The sequence below is a fragment of the Hippopotamus amphibius genome, chromosome 9 (assembly GCF_030028045.1).
Source record: "Hippopotamus amphibius kiboko isolate mHipAmp2 chromosome 9, mHipAmp2.hap2, whole genome shotgun sequence".
In the NCBI taxonomy this organism is placed as follows: domain Eukaryota; kingdom Metazoa; phylum Chordata; class Mammalia; order Artiodactyla; family Hippopotamidae; genus Hippopotamus; species Hippopotamus amphibius.
The window spans coordinates 20571697-20590908 of NC_080194.1; the positions used below are offsets into that span (position 1 = coordinate 20571697).

Genomic DNA, 19212 nt, shown 5'->3' on the forward strand with positions numbered 1-19212 from the left:
ATATATGCAGTTTATTGTATGTTAACTGTATCTCAATAAAAAATAAAAAAATATATAATGTAGGCAGCAAGAAATATACTTAGTTGAAAACCAAATACTTACACTATATTTTTCAAGTCATTCGCTTGTTTAAATATAATGTTATGATTTAATCTCCATGTAGACTAATTGCTACTTTAATTAAGTTGTATATTTTTACAGAAAGATTTGGAATTGAGTAGATATGAGTAATACGATCATTATATAAACACTTAAAACTACCCTACAGCCATGCTACCATCCAAGTGATGGCAGATACCCCAGATGAGTGTTGGCCTTGCCAACCTGAATTCTAAATTGGTTGCAGGTGTAACAAAAGTTTTACAAGTGCTCAAAGATTGCCTCATTGAGGTTATCTCAGGAACAGAATGAGACTCTGAACTTGGCTCTAATTCATTAGAAAATTTAAGAGTGCTTCATGAAAGTTTTATACTTAGCTTAGCACCAAACTAGCTCTAATACCTAGTATAAGTCATTTAATCCCTAGATATCCAGTGTCAACATATGTGAAATAATGAAGAATATGTAGGTCATCTCAGATTTCTGGCAGCTTCAGGACTATTGAGAGGGGACATGAGATGGTTTTTTTCTTATGTCGGGTAAAATATAGTTGTAATACATTCCAATTTACTGAGTATGTTAATTAGTTTTATCATTTCAATAAAATTCAATTTGTCTTGCAAAAATAGAGAATACTCTTTTTGATGATTATGATAGCTCTCCAAGAAGGTTCAGAGTTTCAGCATCACAATTTTTATATATACTATTATTTTAGAAAATGATAGAAATGTTTCTAACTCTTGAGCCCTCTAATTTCTCTAATAGATAAAAGTTTATTGTGGGAGTCATTGTTCTCAATAGTATTTCTCTTTATGTCTGATTTGGTCTTCCTTTAAAATAGACAATTCTTTTGGAAATAGAACCTGCTTCTGCTGTCATTAAAACCCCCTTCCAGTATCAGAGAGCTCTCATTCTAATGGGTTAAAAATGTTGCTAAATATACAAGATACCATTCATTGCAGAAATAACTCATGAAAGAAAGCATTAATATTATTGTAATATTTATATAAACCTCTTATATAATGTTGTAGATCATATCACTCAGGAAGTGATACTGAACAGTCTTTAGATGTGTAAAGGAGTTAGCCAAGTAATAGGAAATGGCAAGAGAAAGAGAAGAGTATGTGTACTAGAACACAGGATGCTCAAAAGAGTTGAGAGATGAGATGGAAGAGGTGTTTTGGGGTTAGTCAAACAGGGCCCTGTATGCCATTGAAGCCATGGCATTGAATGTTCAGCATGAAAGTCATGTGATCAGATTTGCTCTTTAGAAAAATAGGGTAGGAAGAATTTCTGGATTTCAAATTCAGTATGATATAGGTTGTCCCCATATATGTTTTCTTAGCAGTTAATTTTTAGGCAATATTTTGTAGGGAGAATTAAAAACTTACACAACTCAGTAACAAAAAAAAAATCTGATTAAAAAATGAGTGAGGAACTGAATAAACATTTTCCCAAAGAAGATGTGTAAATGGCCAACAGGTAGATGACAAGGTGTTCAACATCGCTAATTATCAGGGAAATGCAAAGAAAAACCACAATGATATCATTTCACACCTGTCAGAATGGCTGTTATCAAAAAGACAAGAGATAGCAAGTGATTTTGAGATTGTGGAGAAAAGGGAATACTAGTGCACTATGGGTGGGAATGTAAATTAGTGCAGCCACTATGGAAAACAGTATGGACTTTCCTCAAGATATTAAAAATAGAATTACCCTATGATCCAGCAATCCCACTTCTGGCATATATTCAAAGGAAATGAAAACAGCATATAGAAAAGACACCTGCACTCCGCATTTTTCTGCAACATTATTTATGATAGCCAAGATATGGAAACAACCTAAGTGTCTATCAATGGATGAATGGACAAAGAAGATATTATACTGATTACATATCTATGTATATACACACATATGCTTTGCAATATTATTCTTTGATGAGGAAGAAGGAAATCCTGCCTTTTGCAACAACATGGATTGACCTTGAAGGCATTATGCTAAATGAAATAAGTCAGAAAGAAGATAAATACTGCATAATATCTCATATGTGGAATGTAAGAAAGCTGAACTTGTAGGAAAAAAGAGTAGACTAGTGATTACTTGCAACTGGACAGTTGGAAAAATGGAGATATATTGGTCAAAAAGTACAAACTTCTAGTTAGAAAGTGAATACTTTCTGGGCACCTAATGAACAACATTGTGATTTATAGTTAATGATACTGTATTATATTTGAAAGATGCTAAAAGAGTAGATCTTAAATGTTCTCACCACACACACACACAAAGAAAGAAATGGTAATTATGTGAGGTGATGGAAGTGTTAGCTAATGCTATGGTAGTAAATATATTGCAATATATAAATGTATTAAGTCAACATGCTGTACACCTTAAACTTAGACAATGTTATACGAAATTATAACTTAATAAAACTGGGGAAAAAAGCACTGTTTTCAGTGTGTGTTTAAACTAGCATTTGTTGAATGCTAATTTTGTGCCAGATATTATACAAAGTGCTTTACATATATTATTTCATTGAATTTTTGCAGCAGCTCTACAGGCCAAAAATTTTTAACCATCTCCATTTTACGAGGGTGAGTCAAAAATTATCCTCACCCCAGCTATACTAAAACTTCTGTTGGCTGCACAGTCTTATCAGCACTTTCCATTCAAGGCTCCCCAGTCACTGCTATGTAGGTGTGAACGTGTTACATCAGTTCATTTCTAACTGTGGTGTGAGCAAAAATGGATGCCCCACTTGTGATTTGCACAAAAGAAGAGCAGCATGCAGTGATTCGTTTTTTGTAGTCTGAGGGTATACATGTCCACACACTTTTGCCCACACTGTCGACACTCTGCAAAAACTTTGTTTTGAGGTGTTAAAGCATCCTCCCTATAGTCCTGATCTTGCTCCATCAGACTTTCACCTGTTTGGTCTGCTGAAAGCAGCCTATGAGGATGAAGATTCACTTCTGATGAAGAAGTGAAGACAGTGGTGCATTTGTGGCTCACAGCTCACCCTAAAACATTTTTTAATGAGGGAATATGGAAGCTTGTTGACAGATGGACAACGTATATTGAAAAACAAGGAGATAATGTAGAAAAATGATGTATTCGTCTTTTGTAAAAGTTATTTAAAATAAATTCTACAGCCAGAGTGCAGATAATTTTTGACTCACCCTCCTAAGAAATGACAAGCTTGACACTTAATGATGTTAGTTAACTTGTTTAAGCAGCTACTAAGTGGTAGAGCTGGGATTAGTCCAGGTCTAACCTTTGCCAGAACCCTTGATCTTCATCATGCTGTACAGTTTTTACTAATTCTCTGCTTGTGGAAAAACAAACAAGCAAAAAACAATAAAGACAAGTCCTAGATTTCTACTGAATAATGCATGGGCAATAACCAAAATGTACATAAACATGGAATTGGTCTTTGAGTTTTTAATTCCAGATACATGCACTTTCACCAGCCAATAAAATCCCTTTAGGCAATAAAATAAATTATGGTTTATAAAATAACTTTGCCCCTAGAGCAGTAACAAAGCAAGGTAAATTGTTGTGAAATCATTAGGAAAGATCAGTTAATTCACTGATAATTACTGCTGAGAATATTCTCTTCCTGTTTTGCCCAGTTAAGACTTGAACACTTGCCACCCTCTCTTTGCAAGTCTGCTGGGAATTCCCAGCCTAATAGAGCCAGTTCATCCTACGAACCCATCTGAGAGACTTACGGCAATTAAGAAGAGATCTCCCTGTTTCTTTGACTTTATGGGGAAACTGAATTCTTCTTTTTTTGGAGTTTTACCAAAATTATTTTATCATTTCCTCAGTCCCAGGATTCAAAAAAAAAAAAGTGTTAGAACATATTTCCACATTCAAATACAAGTGGTACAACTGCATAAGACATATCAATGCTATGCCATTTAAAGCTAATGTCATTAACTTCAACATTTGTTTTGTTCCATCTTTGCTAATCAGCCACCAGAGCATTCATACTAACTAAAGGTCATCAAAGCTTATAAGAATAAATTTGGACCCAGTTTATTATTTATGATTTAATTGAAGCTTGCCAAATATTAACTGTTGTGAGCAATTCCTTTTAAAGTTAGTACTAGCAAAGATCTGATGTCATAGTTCAAGCCAGACTATAAAGTTTAACTGTTAAAATTTCAAAGGGAGATAATTTATTTAATTCTTGGGGTTTCTGTTTTCCTCCCAGGATCACTGTAAAATTCCCATGAGGTGTGGCAGGAAGAAGAATAGGATTACCACTTGCTTTTATGCTCCAAGCTGACATGAATTAGTCCTGTTGATGGTTTTACACATTGAAGTGATTGGGATAATAGAATGGGATAATAATTATTTTTAGTATTATCATAAATGTGACTCCACTAATAAGGGATGTGTCTTGTTAAAGTGAAAAAAGAGATCAAGATTTTTCACATACCTTAGCCTGAATTTGGTATGAAATTCAATAGGTATATATATCCATAAAGTGCAATATTTGCACTTTTAAAAAATGTTTGATCTCACTGCTGCAACCATGGGGCAATTCTTGGTTCTTTTCTTTTTAGTTTTATTATCAGGATTTGACAAAGTTGATCATTCCTCCTCCTTGAGATATTCTTTTTTTCAACTTGCCTTATGGAACACCTCATTCTTTGTTTTGTTTTCTTTCTTTTTAAGATTCTCTCTCAATGGCCTTTTGTCAATCTCCAACACTTCTCACGCAATTCAATTCTGGAGTAACTTATGGCTGAGTTCTGGGCCATTTTCTTTCTTTATCCTCATTACCTCATTGATTTCATCCATGATCATGGTTTTAAACACAATCTCTGACAAGGGTTATCAAATTTATATCTTTTGGCTAGATCTCTCTTCTTAAATCCAACTGCTCACTCATTCATCATATATAGTCATCTGAAATTTGAGGTATCCAAAATTAGTATCATCTTTTCCCCAAGCTTTCTTCACCTACAGTCTTCTCCCTCTCAGTTAAGGATGGTACTGCCTTTCTGATTGTTCATGCTAAACATCTTGGAGCATTCTTGGCTCCTCCCATTCTATCACTATGTACATAAGTTACTCAATGCATATAATTGGCTTCATAATAAAATATATATTCAGAATTAAATGTTGCATCTGAATAATTCTCTCCAGTCTCTTTTTTCAAGAACTCCTGTCAGACATTTGCAGACTCTCAATCTTTTATCCATGTCCCTTACATACACAGACAGACAGACACACACACACAAACATACCTTTTTATTTGTGTGAAATTCTAAGTTAATTCCTCAAATTGTGCTATGAGTTACTATTTCTCTTTTCAAATTTGTCCAGACAAGAGTATTTGTTTCTAAAATAGTTTTATTTTTAGTTTCAGTTATTCTAATGTTTATAATTACATACTTTTTCTTTTCAAGGTTAATAATTTTAAAATTGTATACCCACCTGTTCCTTTATTTTTTCTATTAAAATTTTTACAAAGAATTGATATTTTTCATATTCTTGCATTTATCTCTTAGATTTACCTGAAACATTTATTTGAGAAATTTTATCTCTGCAGTTGATTAAACCAATTATACTTTTGTCCCCATAAATACTCAGGTGCAAAGGCTACCAATAGTAGTGTTATGCAGCCTATTGCTTATATAGGTTGCCCAAAGGGACAATGGAAATAGCCCGTTGCAGTGGACATCCATGTGTGACCTCATGCTGTTCCCAATCTAGGCTTTAGACAGGTATGAAGGGTGTCTTTGGAAACCCCCAGGGCACAGTGGCTAGAATTCATATTGGCCAAGATATCATGTCCATCCACATCAAGCAGCAGAACAAGGAGCATGTGATTGAGGCTCTATGCAAGGCCAACTTCAAGTCCCCTGGCCACCAGAAGATCCACATCATCAAGAAGCAGGGCTTCACCAAGTTTAATATAGGTGATTTGAAGAGATGATGGCTGAAAACTGGCTCTTCTGGGGCCATATAAATCCCCAATTTTGGCCCCTTGGGTAAATGGCAACCTCTGCACAAATACGGGCTTTGACACTGCCTCCTCCTGACTCACAGCCACCAGTGAATCCTGTTCATGTAAAATAAAATAATTTTTGTCGGATTCTTCTTTAAAATTAATATGACCACACTGAACTCTATTTGTTAATTTTATGTACTATCTTTCTTAGCACTAGGGTTTTTATATATTCTGGCATGCAGATTCATTCTATGATGGAGTATTTATTTATTTATTTATTTATTTATTTATTCTCTAATTTTCTTTATTTCTGCTCATTACTACTTACCCAGTAGTTGTCTGGTTGGCTCTACCTGCTCTTCAGGTTCTTTAAAATAAAATATTATACTAAAAGAAAGTATACTTTGAACTCATGGTCTTGTGGCTTAGATCAAACATGTTAAGGGTGTTCACAGAGGGACAGTTCATACAAAAGCTCCCCTACTTACGATCCTCAAAGCTATTTAGAGTGCATGTGAATGAGCATTTTGCTCTTTGTGGAAACATCTGTGTGCAGAGTGCACTCTGAATGCTGTGGACAAGGCAGCTGCTCACGTGATGAGCTGAAGGATTTCATGGTAAATTTACCTCTCTCCATCTCAGTTTTGGCCTCTAATAGTGTCAGAATTTTCACCATTAAAAGTCAGAACCTTGGTTTTGATTTCATGCATTTAATACTTCACCTATTTATTCTTTGAATATTAAATAAGTTCTCCTGTAACCCATGTATGGTGGGTAAAAAAAAAAGGCATTAATATATGTATCGATGCTCTGTATCATATGTCATCAGGGTATTACAAATTAAAACAGCAATGAGATACCACTGCGTTATCTATTAGAATGGCAAAGATTCAAAACACTGACAACACCAAATGCTGTCAAGGATTTGGAACAACAGGAACTCTCATTTACTGTTGTTGAGAATATAAAATGATACAACAATTTTGGAAGACAGTTGGCAGCTTCTTATAAAACTATACATATTCTTTAACATATGATCAAGCAATTGTGCTTCTTGATGTTTACCCAAAGGAGTTAAAAACTTAGGTTCACATAAAACCTGCACAAGGATGCTTATAGCAGCTTTATTCATAATTTCCAAAACTGGGAAGCAACCAAGAGATATTTCAGTAGATAAATGAATGAATAAACTCTGGTACACCCGGACAATGGAATATTATTCGGCTCTAAAAAGAAATGAACTATTAAACCACGAAAAGACATGGAGTAGACCTAAATGAACATTACTAAGTATAAGAAGTCAATCTGAAAAAGCATACATTCTATAATAGTCATTGAATGACATTATGAAAAGGTAAAATTATGGAGACAGTGAAAAGATCTTTATTTGCTAAGGGTTTGAGGAAGGGAGGGATAAATAGGCAGAACACAGAGACTATTTAGGGGAGTGAAATTATTCTCTATGAGACTATAGGATGGATTATGTAATTATACGTCTGTCAAGACCCATAGAATGTACAACATCATGAGTAAACCCTAATGCAAACTTTGAATTTTGGGTGACAATGATGTGTCGATGTGGGTTCACTGATTACAACAAATGTACCACTCTTGTGTGGGATGTTGATAGTGGAGGAGGCCTCAGGTGTACGGACATAGAGTGTATTTATGGGTATCGGTACTTTCTGCCCAATTTTGCTGTGAGAACGAAACTACTTGAAAATATAAAATCTATTAAAATAAACAAATGTGTTCAACTGTATTAAAAGCAGGACAGTATCTGATCTCACAATTTAAAAAGCAATAGACCGAAATAATCGGTATGTTCACCATTTAAACCCAGTATATCGGATCTTCCATATAAAATATATATTCCATGAGGAATATCAGCATAACTGCATAACTGGATGGATATTAATAAAATATCTTTAAAACTTTATAATAAAACTAACTTAATATTCATAAAGTGGCCTTATACCACAGAGAGCTCTGAAAATTCCTAAAGTAGCAGGTGAATAGTTAAGAACTTAAGATCTATTGAAATAATGGACAGTATAACGGAAATCACAAATTAAACTATAAATATCCTTTTTGTTGTTTGCTAAAAGTAATGAATAAGCACACTAAAAGAAATATTAATAGTTTTCAAATTGAGATTTTTTACAAATGTACAATTTTAAACAAATTAAATTTTATAATCGCTTGTATTTTTTTTCTTTGGTCTTTATATACATACCAATAGTCCCCCCTATACATTACTCACTCATCCTGCCCACCTTATAGACATAGAGAGATAGTCAGGTCTAGCTTTATCTCTGTTCCATTGTACAAACCTCTCTTGCTAAGACATCTGTTTCACCTCTATTTTTTTTTTGCAAGTACTCAGCAATTCCTTTTTATTATTGCTAAATATCTTTACCAAGAATAACTTTTATTTCACTTCAACTAGAACCAAAAAATCTTTCAGCTGAATGAAAAACAATACAATTGAACTTTAAATGCATTAACCCATTTAAGTCGATGTATCATCATAAGGTAAGTTATGAATATCCCAAATAATAAAGCCCATGTAACACTGAAGTAAGGACACATAGATTAAGTGAATCTCTTAACTCACAGGGCAAATAAAAAACAAAGCCAAGATTCAAACCCAGGTTTTGACCTCCATCAGATCTTCTGTCTCTATGGCCTCAGCTCATAAAAACCTTATCCTTGCCTCCCACCCAAAAATGCAGCTATGTACATAACATAAAAGGAATTCTCTCCTGTGAAGCAATTATTGCCATGCGATACAAAGCACATTCCACAACACAGACAGGTTTAAAACAACGTATTGCTGCCTGGAGTGTTGCCACAGTAAAGGAGAAGAAAGAAGGCAGGGAGACTTTCTCTTAAAAAAAAAAAAATCCAAGATACAGTCTTTACCACCTAGGATTTTACAATCTAATCCCTACATGGGTAGAGAATGAGGGAACCCTACGACCTTAAAAGGTATCAACAAAGAAACAGTCTGCTTACCTATACCAAACTTTACTAGCAACTTCCTATAAGCCAGCAGGTCTCAAAATGTGGTTTCTGGACCTGCAGCAGCACCAGCAGCACTTGGATCCCAAATTACTGGGTCCCAAATTGACCCAAACCTACAGAATCATAAACTCTGAGAGTGGGGTTTGGCTATCTGCATTTTAACAAGCACTTCAGGTGATTCTGCTGCTCACTCAAGTTTGAGAAGCACTGCTGAAAGCAAATGTAATAACTTACCCTCGATTTATACAGACACAATCTAGTGGACATACCATTTCTGGTTTTGTGCTCACAGCTAAATCTCTCTAGTTCATATCACATAGAAATATTTTAAGTTAACTACCCCCATTCTTTCATCTTCACCACCCCATCTTGAATGATTTTAAATAATACAGATTATCTGTGTAACACATGGCTACCTCCAAATGCTACCCTAGCATTGTTACTAAGCAGCCCACTCAAATATGGTAAAAGCACACACATAAATCTTTCTGGGTGCAGTGCTGTGACAGGGTTATTTTTCATGATGATGGGAATATGATTCAAAACTCCTTTAACATAAGCCTTGCACTGTATATTCTCCATGAATAGACATTCCCTTTGTATTTTGTAAGGGCCTTGGAATTCAACATTGCCCCTGCTTGACTTGCAGTTATGTTTTCCAGCAAACTCATCAGGGGTCTGATGCCAAACAAAGACTGTGGTAGTGTTTTCCACTCAAGGTCTTTTGGCCAGGAGATAGTTTTTTTTTTCTTCATTTTTTCCTATCTCTGTTACTCTACTAACCTTAGCATAGAGTCAATGACATAGTCATTGATAATGACTTACAAATTACTCATTAATAATAAAAATCAACATAAAACTATTCATTTACAAAGTTTCAGGCATTTTATCATGCAATTTGCACACATTTATATCTTGTGGTTCTTCTAACAGCCTTAGGAGGGAGGTGCTAGAATGTTCATTTTGCAAGTTAGATAACTAAGACTGTGCACTTCACATTATAATATTGCATTGTCCTAATCCTGGGTGCTTATTTGATGCATTTATTTGTTAGAACAAACTAGGTTTAGCTCTGCATAAGAGACTCATAATAGCAGAATCTTAAACAAGACAGAAGTTTCTTTTCTCTGCCCTTCTGACGCATAAGTCAAAGCCATGTGATTCTATCCCTTGAAGGTGTTAAGGGCTAGACTCCTCTCAGTTGATGTGTTGCCGCTTCTATGATGGTTCCCTGGACTGTCTGGTTCATGATGTGTTCACCTCTATATTTACCTTCACCATCAAGGAAGAGGGAAAAAAGAGAAAACTCGTTTCTTTAATGGATACAACCTAGAAGCTACCAATATCTCTTTTGTGTATAGAATAGTGGCCAGAACATGGGGATGGTACATGGCCTAGCTAGTTGCAAAGGAGGTTTGGAAATGTTTATTCTGGGTGTCAATTTGCTCAGATTAAAGTGGAGTAACTTTTTTAGTACAGAGAGAACAGCTTTGGGGGAGAGCTATCAATCTTTGCCACATTTGATCACTCTTCTCTCACATTAATTTAGAACCTAGATCTTAACTCTTAAAATAGGAAGTGAAAACTGGTAAATAACAAGTTTTTAGCACTAAAGTTAATTAGCAGAACACATTAGAAGCACCTTTTTCAGCTGAAAACATTAGTCCACCTACTGCCTCATACTCAATGAGTCTGCAAAAATCCATTAAATATAAATTTTGCTCCCAAGCCACTTATTATCCATCTGGTGAGAAAGCATCATAGATGAAGGATTTAGTCAATATTTCTCACATTAGGGTCCTCAAGTCACCTTCAGAACCACATAGGGTATTTAATAATAAATCAGAATTCTGGATCCTGCCTGAACTGGGTGAATCAAAATCTCTGGTATTATGGCCCAGGAACCTACATTTTAGCATTACTCCCAGAAGAGTCTTATGCACACTAAGCTTTAAAACCACTGCAGAGTGAGAGGAATAAATAGATTTAAAAAAAAATTTACTGGAGTATAGTTGATTTACAATGGTGTGTTGGTTTCTGCTGTACAGCAAAGTGAATCTATTATACATAGGCATATATCCACTCTTTTTTAGATTCTTTTACCATATAGGCCATTATAGAGTATTGAGTGGAGTTTCTGTGCTATACAGTAGGTCCTTATTAGTAGAAATAGATTTTAGTTCCTTCTGGCTCTCTCTTATGACCACCTATTACTATCTTTCTGCAGTACTTGCAGGTTGGTCTTCCTATGCTTATTAATTCCTGGCAGAGCTCAAATATTACAGAAGGAAATTATACAAAATCACTTTAAAAAGTCAGACTTTCACAGTTATTATCTTATACAAGCTTCTCAACAACCCTGTGAGGTAGCTAGCAAAATGCAATATTATTACTCAACAGACAAGTAAACTAAGCTGACATTCAGAGAGGTCAAGACACTCGCACAATGCTGCACAGAAGTGAAAGAAGATCTTTATCTGACTACAGGTCCTTGCTCTTCTGCACCTTCTTACAACTCTCTCCCAAGTAATAAGGAGGTTGAGGGCATAACCTTAAGCATAACTGCCCGTTGGCTTCAGCTTTGCCACTCTGAACCCGTGAAGATATTTATCTTGACACCTCTTTCCTCAGTGCCTGTTACTCATTCCAACCAGAAGGCCTACTTAGCAATTTTTAATGTTGAAAATAATATCTGAGGTCTAATGATTTTCCTGTGGGAAGAAGGAAGAAAGTAGTACTGAAAGCCTGCCCCAAGCACTAATCTAGGCTCTTCATGTAATACAGATATAACAGCTCACACTCTGAAGACCAAATCTTTTGTCACGCTATCATTCTGACTTGTCTCATGCAGGGCTTGTAGTGGATAAATAATCAATGATCCTGCATTTACATTTATTTTTTCTAATTATATTCAACAATATAAAAATACTTACTACATAAGGAAGGTATGAATAGATGTAGAATTTCAAAACCACTAAATGTCACTTTGCTTTCAAAATTTGGAAAGACCTACAGCTTGCACAAATCTTGTGCCCACATTTGATTCTTCTTGGAGTATGCCTGCTGTGCTCTGTGCTTTTAGACAAGTGCTGGGGTTTTAAAGCATTAGAGTCTGTGAATGAATTGTCATCACATCTGTCTTAATTGCATTTCCATCTGCTCATGTGGTGTGCACCTGTACTTTGCTGATTAGACTAGAACAAGGGAAAAAAGTCTTCTAATGTGGTTCGTCTTATAGTCAAAACCAGGAATTTTAACTTTTCACTTGACAGAGTGCTGGAGACGAAAAATAACATGGAATGGAATTTACAAGGCATATGCTCCAGTCCTGGGTCTCCCATTTACAAGCTGTCACCACGGACATATCTGTACTGTGACATTTCTAAACCACTGTTTCTCTGTCTACAATTGTCTGCCTCATCACTATGTTAGTGTGAGAATAAAAGGAAACAATAAATGTACAAGTACTTAATAAATATAAAAAACTTCAATGTTGCATATGCCACAGAGTCATACGTCATTGAGACTGAAGCTAAAGTAAAACAGGGTGTAAGAGTCTCCTCAAAGACAGAGTTTACTGGTTAATTAAAAAAAAATCCATATGTGCTTCTACTGCTTCCATATGCTGAAATTACTCTCCATTTTAGTGAGTATAAAATGGGGGATCAGATCAGGAAGAGAAGAGAAATGAAGAACTGATAGGTAATTAACATTTTAAATATGCCTTTTAACCCTCCAAAATGTTTTAATCTCTTTAAACAGTTTAATAGATGCACTACTGAGCTGCCTCAGCCAGGGCAGGGAACAAAGTGCTTAGATTAGGGAGTACAGCTGAGCCTGAAGCAAATAGCACAAGCAAATACAGCGTGAAATCATTCCAGATGGATAGAAGTACTCATAATTAGAACCAAACATTGTGCAAAGCATATTAGAGGGAACAAACCTCCTTCAGAATGCTACTCAATTAGACTAGCACTGGTACATAAGGTGAATTTTGAGTAATTTTAAGTAAAGACTGAGAAAAATCTGCAAACAATAATGACTACTCACATATAAGAAATCTATAGCCCAGTGCAGAGTGATGTGGGGAAAAATAGTGTCTGGACACATGAAAGGGAATCAGAACAACTCTCACATTTACTATAACAAGGAGCAAGAAGGTAGAAGAGGGGACCTGGGACAAGAAGAGGGGCAGGATGTGGAAGGGAAAGAGAAGCAGTAGGAGGGGGAGAACCATAGAAGACCAGGATCAGATGTAACTAATGCAAGTGTAGATTTCCATCACTTCCTTAGTAGAGTAGGATAAGGAATGAAGAAATAATTGTAAAAATACCTGTGTATCATTATAATTTGGGAAAATTACTTCCTAAAGTAATTACACATGAAGCTCACCCAAAATGTGGGTCAGTCGTTCTCAGAGAAACGTTCACCTTGACTTCATAAAGTTCTGAGTTAATTTTTTCCAGATGCTATTAAACAATTCTTAATGTAGGTTCTAAGGAATACTGGTCCTATGGACTAGTGATCGTGATAATATCACAAATAATTCTATGATGAAATAAATTTGAGAAACATTTCTCTTTGCTGAAAAACAGTCCAGAACCTGATTTAAAGAGAGTCTGGTGAGTCTCCAGAGGTAGACTAGAGGTCGTGATACTTCTACTGGAACTCAGGGCTTTCTGGCAATTAAATTCGAGTGAAGTGTCCAGAGGCATAAATTCAAGTTGACAGCACTACTTAAAGAATGGGTGATCTGGGAAACTGAGACAAAGCGAGAGAGTAGCACAGACATATATGTACTACCAACTGTAAAATAGTCAGTGGGAAGTTGCTGTATAACAAAGGGAGTCCAACTCGAGGATGGAAGATGCCTTAGAAGACTGGGGCAGGGAGGGTGGGGGGGACTCGAGGTGGGGGAGTCAAGGAAGGGAGGGAATACGGGGATATGTGTATAAAAACAGATGATTGAACCTGGTGTACCCCCAAAAAAATTAAAAAAAAAAAAAAAAAGAATGGGTGATCTTTGGAACCAAGTCTACATGACGACTGGTTGATGGTAGAAGACCGATGAGAGAGATAACTAAATTTCAAGAGACTAATAATAGCCAGATAAAAAGGAACATTGAATTAGTGGTTTAAGGTCATTAATCAGCCATTTTCATAGTGGAGATTGGGGTGGTTGACAACCTCACTAATAATCAATGTAATTCAAATTCACAAGAGATAACATTTTATGCATTAAATTTGTTTTTAAAAAATTCAAGAGAATATGAAACACTTCAGAAGAGAGGAAAAGTAAAAGTATAATGAAAAGGTATTTTAAAAACTACTAAAGGATAATAAATTTGTATAGCCATTTCGGAAAATAATTTGACAATATATTTAACTGTTTTAAGAGTCTTATTACACTGTAACTCAGTATTATCATTTTTTAAAGAATGAGGCTAAAAAGAGTACAGGGGAAAAGGAAGCAGCAGGCAAAATGTTATTAGCTAATATTTTATAATAATATAAAACCTGGAAGTAACATTAAATGTTTTCCAGAAGAGAAACATTTGTCCCCCATTGCTTCTCTTACATTTAGATTATAATCTGTGATACAAATAGAGAAAAAGAGCTATTGGATTTCTTACCAAAAAAATGATGATACTCCAATCACAGGAACCTTAGTTTTCAATAAAATATATTATCTAACAGAAATCCCCTTAAGACTTTTGTATAAATGGTAGTCTGTGGCAGAGATTAAAATAGACCAAATTTATTGGGTAATTTTTGAGCCAACAATATCAAAAACACAGAAAATTTAGAGTAACTTTGGGAGATTTATTATAAGTTTCTTCACTCAAATCCTTACTCAAAAACCAGGAACTTCTGCCTCTGAGAGACAGGTTTCTTGCTGCAGGTAATGAAAATAGATGCTTGCTATCCTACAAAAAATGTTGTATGTGTATGCATTTATATATGTGTGTGTGTGTGTGTGTGTATATATATATATATATAGAAACTGCTATATTTAAAGATATTGATAGGTATAGGATGGTTGCAGGATGAGGGTTAGAAAACAGGCACCAAGATTATACTCTTAAAGGACCCTTCAAAATATTCTTTAAGTATTCAAAATTCTGGCAGAACATGTGTGATCAGAAGGTTTAGGTAATATGATTGTTCAAGAGACAAATAGCAGAAGGCAGCTCCTGTAAACAGAAGGCAGCAGAGGAGGCAGTAAGACTACAACCAAAGGAAAATTCCTCCAGATGGGAGAATAAAATTCAAATAAGACAATGAGATAGATTAAATGTTCTAAAGCCCAAAACTGAGAAAGTTTACTAGAATAATCTCCAGGGCTGCTTCGTACACACCAAGGGCAATCACCAAAAGCATAAAATATGCTATTCACAAAATAACATTCTTTATAACAACAATATAAGCTCTCCTCCCTTTATAGGGGGTCCCTGGTCACTTCCACCCCAGATTCCTATCTACTGGATCATGCTTACATGACTTGCTGGATAACTCTATTTAGGCTGCTTTTGTCTATTAGGTTTTACCTGCTTATACTTACTTTATCATTCCATCCATCATTTGGATTCTTATCTCTGGTTTCTGCTAAGCTGTCTCACTAAGAATGACAGTCACTAAGTCCAAGGTGGTATTATCCTTTTAAGAGGAGACACACTTCTCTCACTCTCCTTTTCTAATCAACTCCAAACTCTCAATGTGTAAGATGTCCAATGCCTCCTCTTATCACAGATGTCTATTAATAATTTTCTACTTATTTTAGATATCCAATGCCTCCGCTTATCGCTGATGTCTAGTAATAATTCTGAAAATATCTGTAAAGAAAATTTCCCTAAAGACATGACATATCAGAAATACTAGATAGATAGGTTGTGCCTCAATCTGCCTTTAATCCTATCTAATTCCAATAACATTTACTGTGATTCTACTATATACCTGATTGGAGCTAGGTTATGGAGATGAATGAGGCCTGCCATCTGCCTTCAACATACAACACACTGAGAAGTACAGACATAGATTGAACATAGTACTGACACGGTAAATGCTAGTTATTGATATCAGCTAGGTTTTGTGGAATCCAGGGGAGGGAAAATTGGCATTTCTGGGAGTCTGCGAAAGCTTCTCAGAAAAATTAATATCTACATTTTACTTTGAAAGTCACAGTAGGCCTCTCTGTCTCTGTCTCTCTCTCCCTGTTTCTCTCTAGCGTGCGCGCGCACACACACACACACACACACACACACACAGAGAGCCATAATCTAAGTATAACCTAATTTGTGTTTAACCTCTCCTTCAACCAGCAAAAGGCCTTGACCTTTAACTCAGGCTAGCACTGAAGCTGAAACTAAGCATGGATTAGAGAGGACTAGAGAGAAATTTAGAAAAATTTGCAACATGGACAAAAGTGGCTCAGGGATTAAGAAATTATCTGAAATGTGAAGCTTGCTGAGGCTACAATGAGAGAAAAGAACAGCTTTTTGTAATGATACACTGCCTCTTCCATAGGCAAGGGGGGAGATTTAAATGTGTCAGGTTAGTTTGGGGAAAAGTAGGGGTGGGGCTATAATTAGATCATATAAGGTTAAAACAGACATGGTGGGAATGTTTTCTTAAACAAATGAACAAGCAAAGAAACTTCAGTTTCACACAGCAGATAAACAAAATAAATACCCTTCTGTTTAAAGACTCTAATATATTGGCTCCTTTCCAGCATGATACCATTTTACCCTCTGCAATCTATGTTGTCCTCTCATTTGCTTTGCCAGCATGTGTGGGGCTGAGTGTTTTTAATTCTACATCTGCTCAAATTACCTGACCGGCTCGCAAAACTCCCAAAGGAAGACTGTCATAGGGTGGAAAATCTTTCACTTTTGGTATAGATTCCCAAAGGTGATTTGGGAGAGGTCTTAAAGATGCTTGACAAATATGCAAAAAACACATGGCCAAATCAATGATGTTTGTTATGTGAACAAGTTCTTGGATGGCTGTTGGCTCTTTTTATAATTCCCTCTATTTTGTTGTTCTTCTATTCTCCTGATGACATCTGGGAGAAATCTTCAGTTAGGTAGCCATGATCTTTAATACCTGCTAGACGCCTTTGACAAGGGTAATGAGATGAGTCCACAAGAGCAAGAGTTGGAGGCAGAAAGGTTCAAAGGAGCAAGCAACAGCTACAGATAGCAAGTGGTATTAAAGTTTAAAAGCACTTTGGGGGAGGTTTTTAATTCACCCTAAAATTGCTCTACTTAGGTCCAAGCATGGCAGAACATTTGTAGTATTCCATCCTAGATTTTGTTTAAATTTTGATGGTGGTCACAATGGTGTGGGAGGAGTACAACTAGAAGCCCTCTGTTTTCGAGATGGCTGGGCAAGGTTTAATGAGAACTATGGAGATCCTCACCTTGCATCTGAACAGGAAGATTTAGATTACAAATATAATATAATATAATAATATAATATAATATAATATAATATAATAATATAATATAATATAAATATATTTCTCAAAGGGTGGTATCATCTTTGAAGGGATTACCTGAGGTTCTTGTTTATACTGATATTCAACCGAGTTCCCAAATCAGAACTGGTTAGTTGTAATGTTGGGGAATATGGAACCAAATTTACAGTTTAAAGAGAACACCCAGGTGGTTCATTGTACCATAGTTTGAGAACTACTGATACAGATATGTAGAAGGTAAGATGTTGGCCTCTCTCTGTGTGTATGTGTGGAAGGATATTCTGAGGTAAGAAAACATCAGATTTCCTGGAATCTTTCAGTCCTGAGAATTGCCCCAAGTCCCTTGACAAACAAGCATCACAAGCAGGGTACCTAAAAATAACAGGAGGTTTTCAAGTCTCCATGAAAGTAAAGCAATCTCCTCAAAGGAAATTTGAGGAGTTTGCAGTCTATAGTCACACCTAAGTTTAAACCTCAGTAGAAAGGGTAGGTCATCCTGTTATAGTTTCTAATAAAGAACACTAGGGGCAGAAGAGAGAACACCAAAACTTGAAGGGCATGGCTGAGAGAGAACAGCTTCAGAGCTCTCTCTCTCTCTATATATATATATGTAAAACCAGTACTTCTTTGAAACATTGCCAAAAGGAAGAATATGCCAAAACCTAAGAATAGACAGTAACCCAGACCATCATGATGCAAGTGAAAACTATACCTCGTGCATTCCTGGAAACTTCAAATCAAAGTTCTCCCACTGTCTGGACTCTTTTATCATAACAGGAGAATGCAAGTGGTTTCTATTGGCTAATAAAAGGAATCCTCCCTTCTTCCTTTGGTGGAAATATACTATTTCATTACTTTATCCTCTTAAGGGAAAAGAAAAAAGAGTATGCTCCATAATTTATACTCTGTCTCTTAATTGGGTTGCCTACTAACTCTTCAAAAAAATTTTGATGCCAAGAGATATTACTCAGCTTCTGTTACTGTGCTGCTTTTCTGGGAAACAGCTTTTAAGACTAGAATTAACACCACTAGCAGCAACTGTCCACCTCAGCATGACCTCAATCTATCTCCAGGCTCACCTCTCACCAATCTCCTGGGAGTTTTGAGAATCTCATTTTCTAATTAATCTGAGTATTTCTCAGGCATTGTGGTTTTATTTCTGCCATTTCCTCACATTCTACACTTTTGCACTGATTGAAATCTTAGGAAGTTCACCAAGCTTAGCAAAAATATTTCCATTTTTATAAAGCCTCCCTGGATTTCCAAAGACCCCCAAACAACTTCTCATGTTGACAGATGCACCTAGCTTCCCAATTGCACAAATGTAAGTGGGATACTGGATTCCTTTTGTTCTCTTCCTCACTGCATGCGGCACAGTGCTTTGCACACAGTGGTGTTTGATAAACATTATCTACTACATCTCCTCTTTCCAATAGATTTGTTACAGAAAAAATTGTATGTTAGTAAGTGGGTCATTAAATCTGGCAGATGTCACTTTGTTTCTAAAAGAAACTCTTGAACAGTTTCCCCTTAGAACATCTTGTTCCAGGCTGGTTGTCATGGCCAACAGAACAGTCACTTCAGGATTCAACAAGAAATATGTCTAATTCTCTTCCCTGATAGCAAGGTTACACAAAGAATTTCC

General features: G+C 35.8%; 1 protein-coding gene and 1 pseudogene across 3 annotated transcripts in view; one reads left to right on the forward strand and one right to left on the reverse strand.

The window, feature by feature from the left end:
- The window catches only part of LUZP2 (leucine zipper protein 2), a 494920-nt gene that overhangs the window by 137489 nt on the left and 338219 nt on the right, over window positions 1-19212 (reverse strand). The gene's annotated exons all lie outside the window — the stretch shown is intronic.
- LOC130829540 (small nucleolar RNA SNORA70) lies at window positions 5657-5779 on the forward strand (annotated as a pseudogene).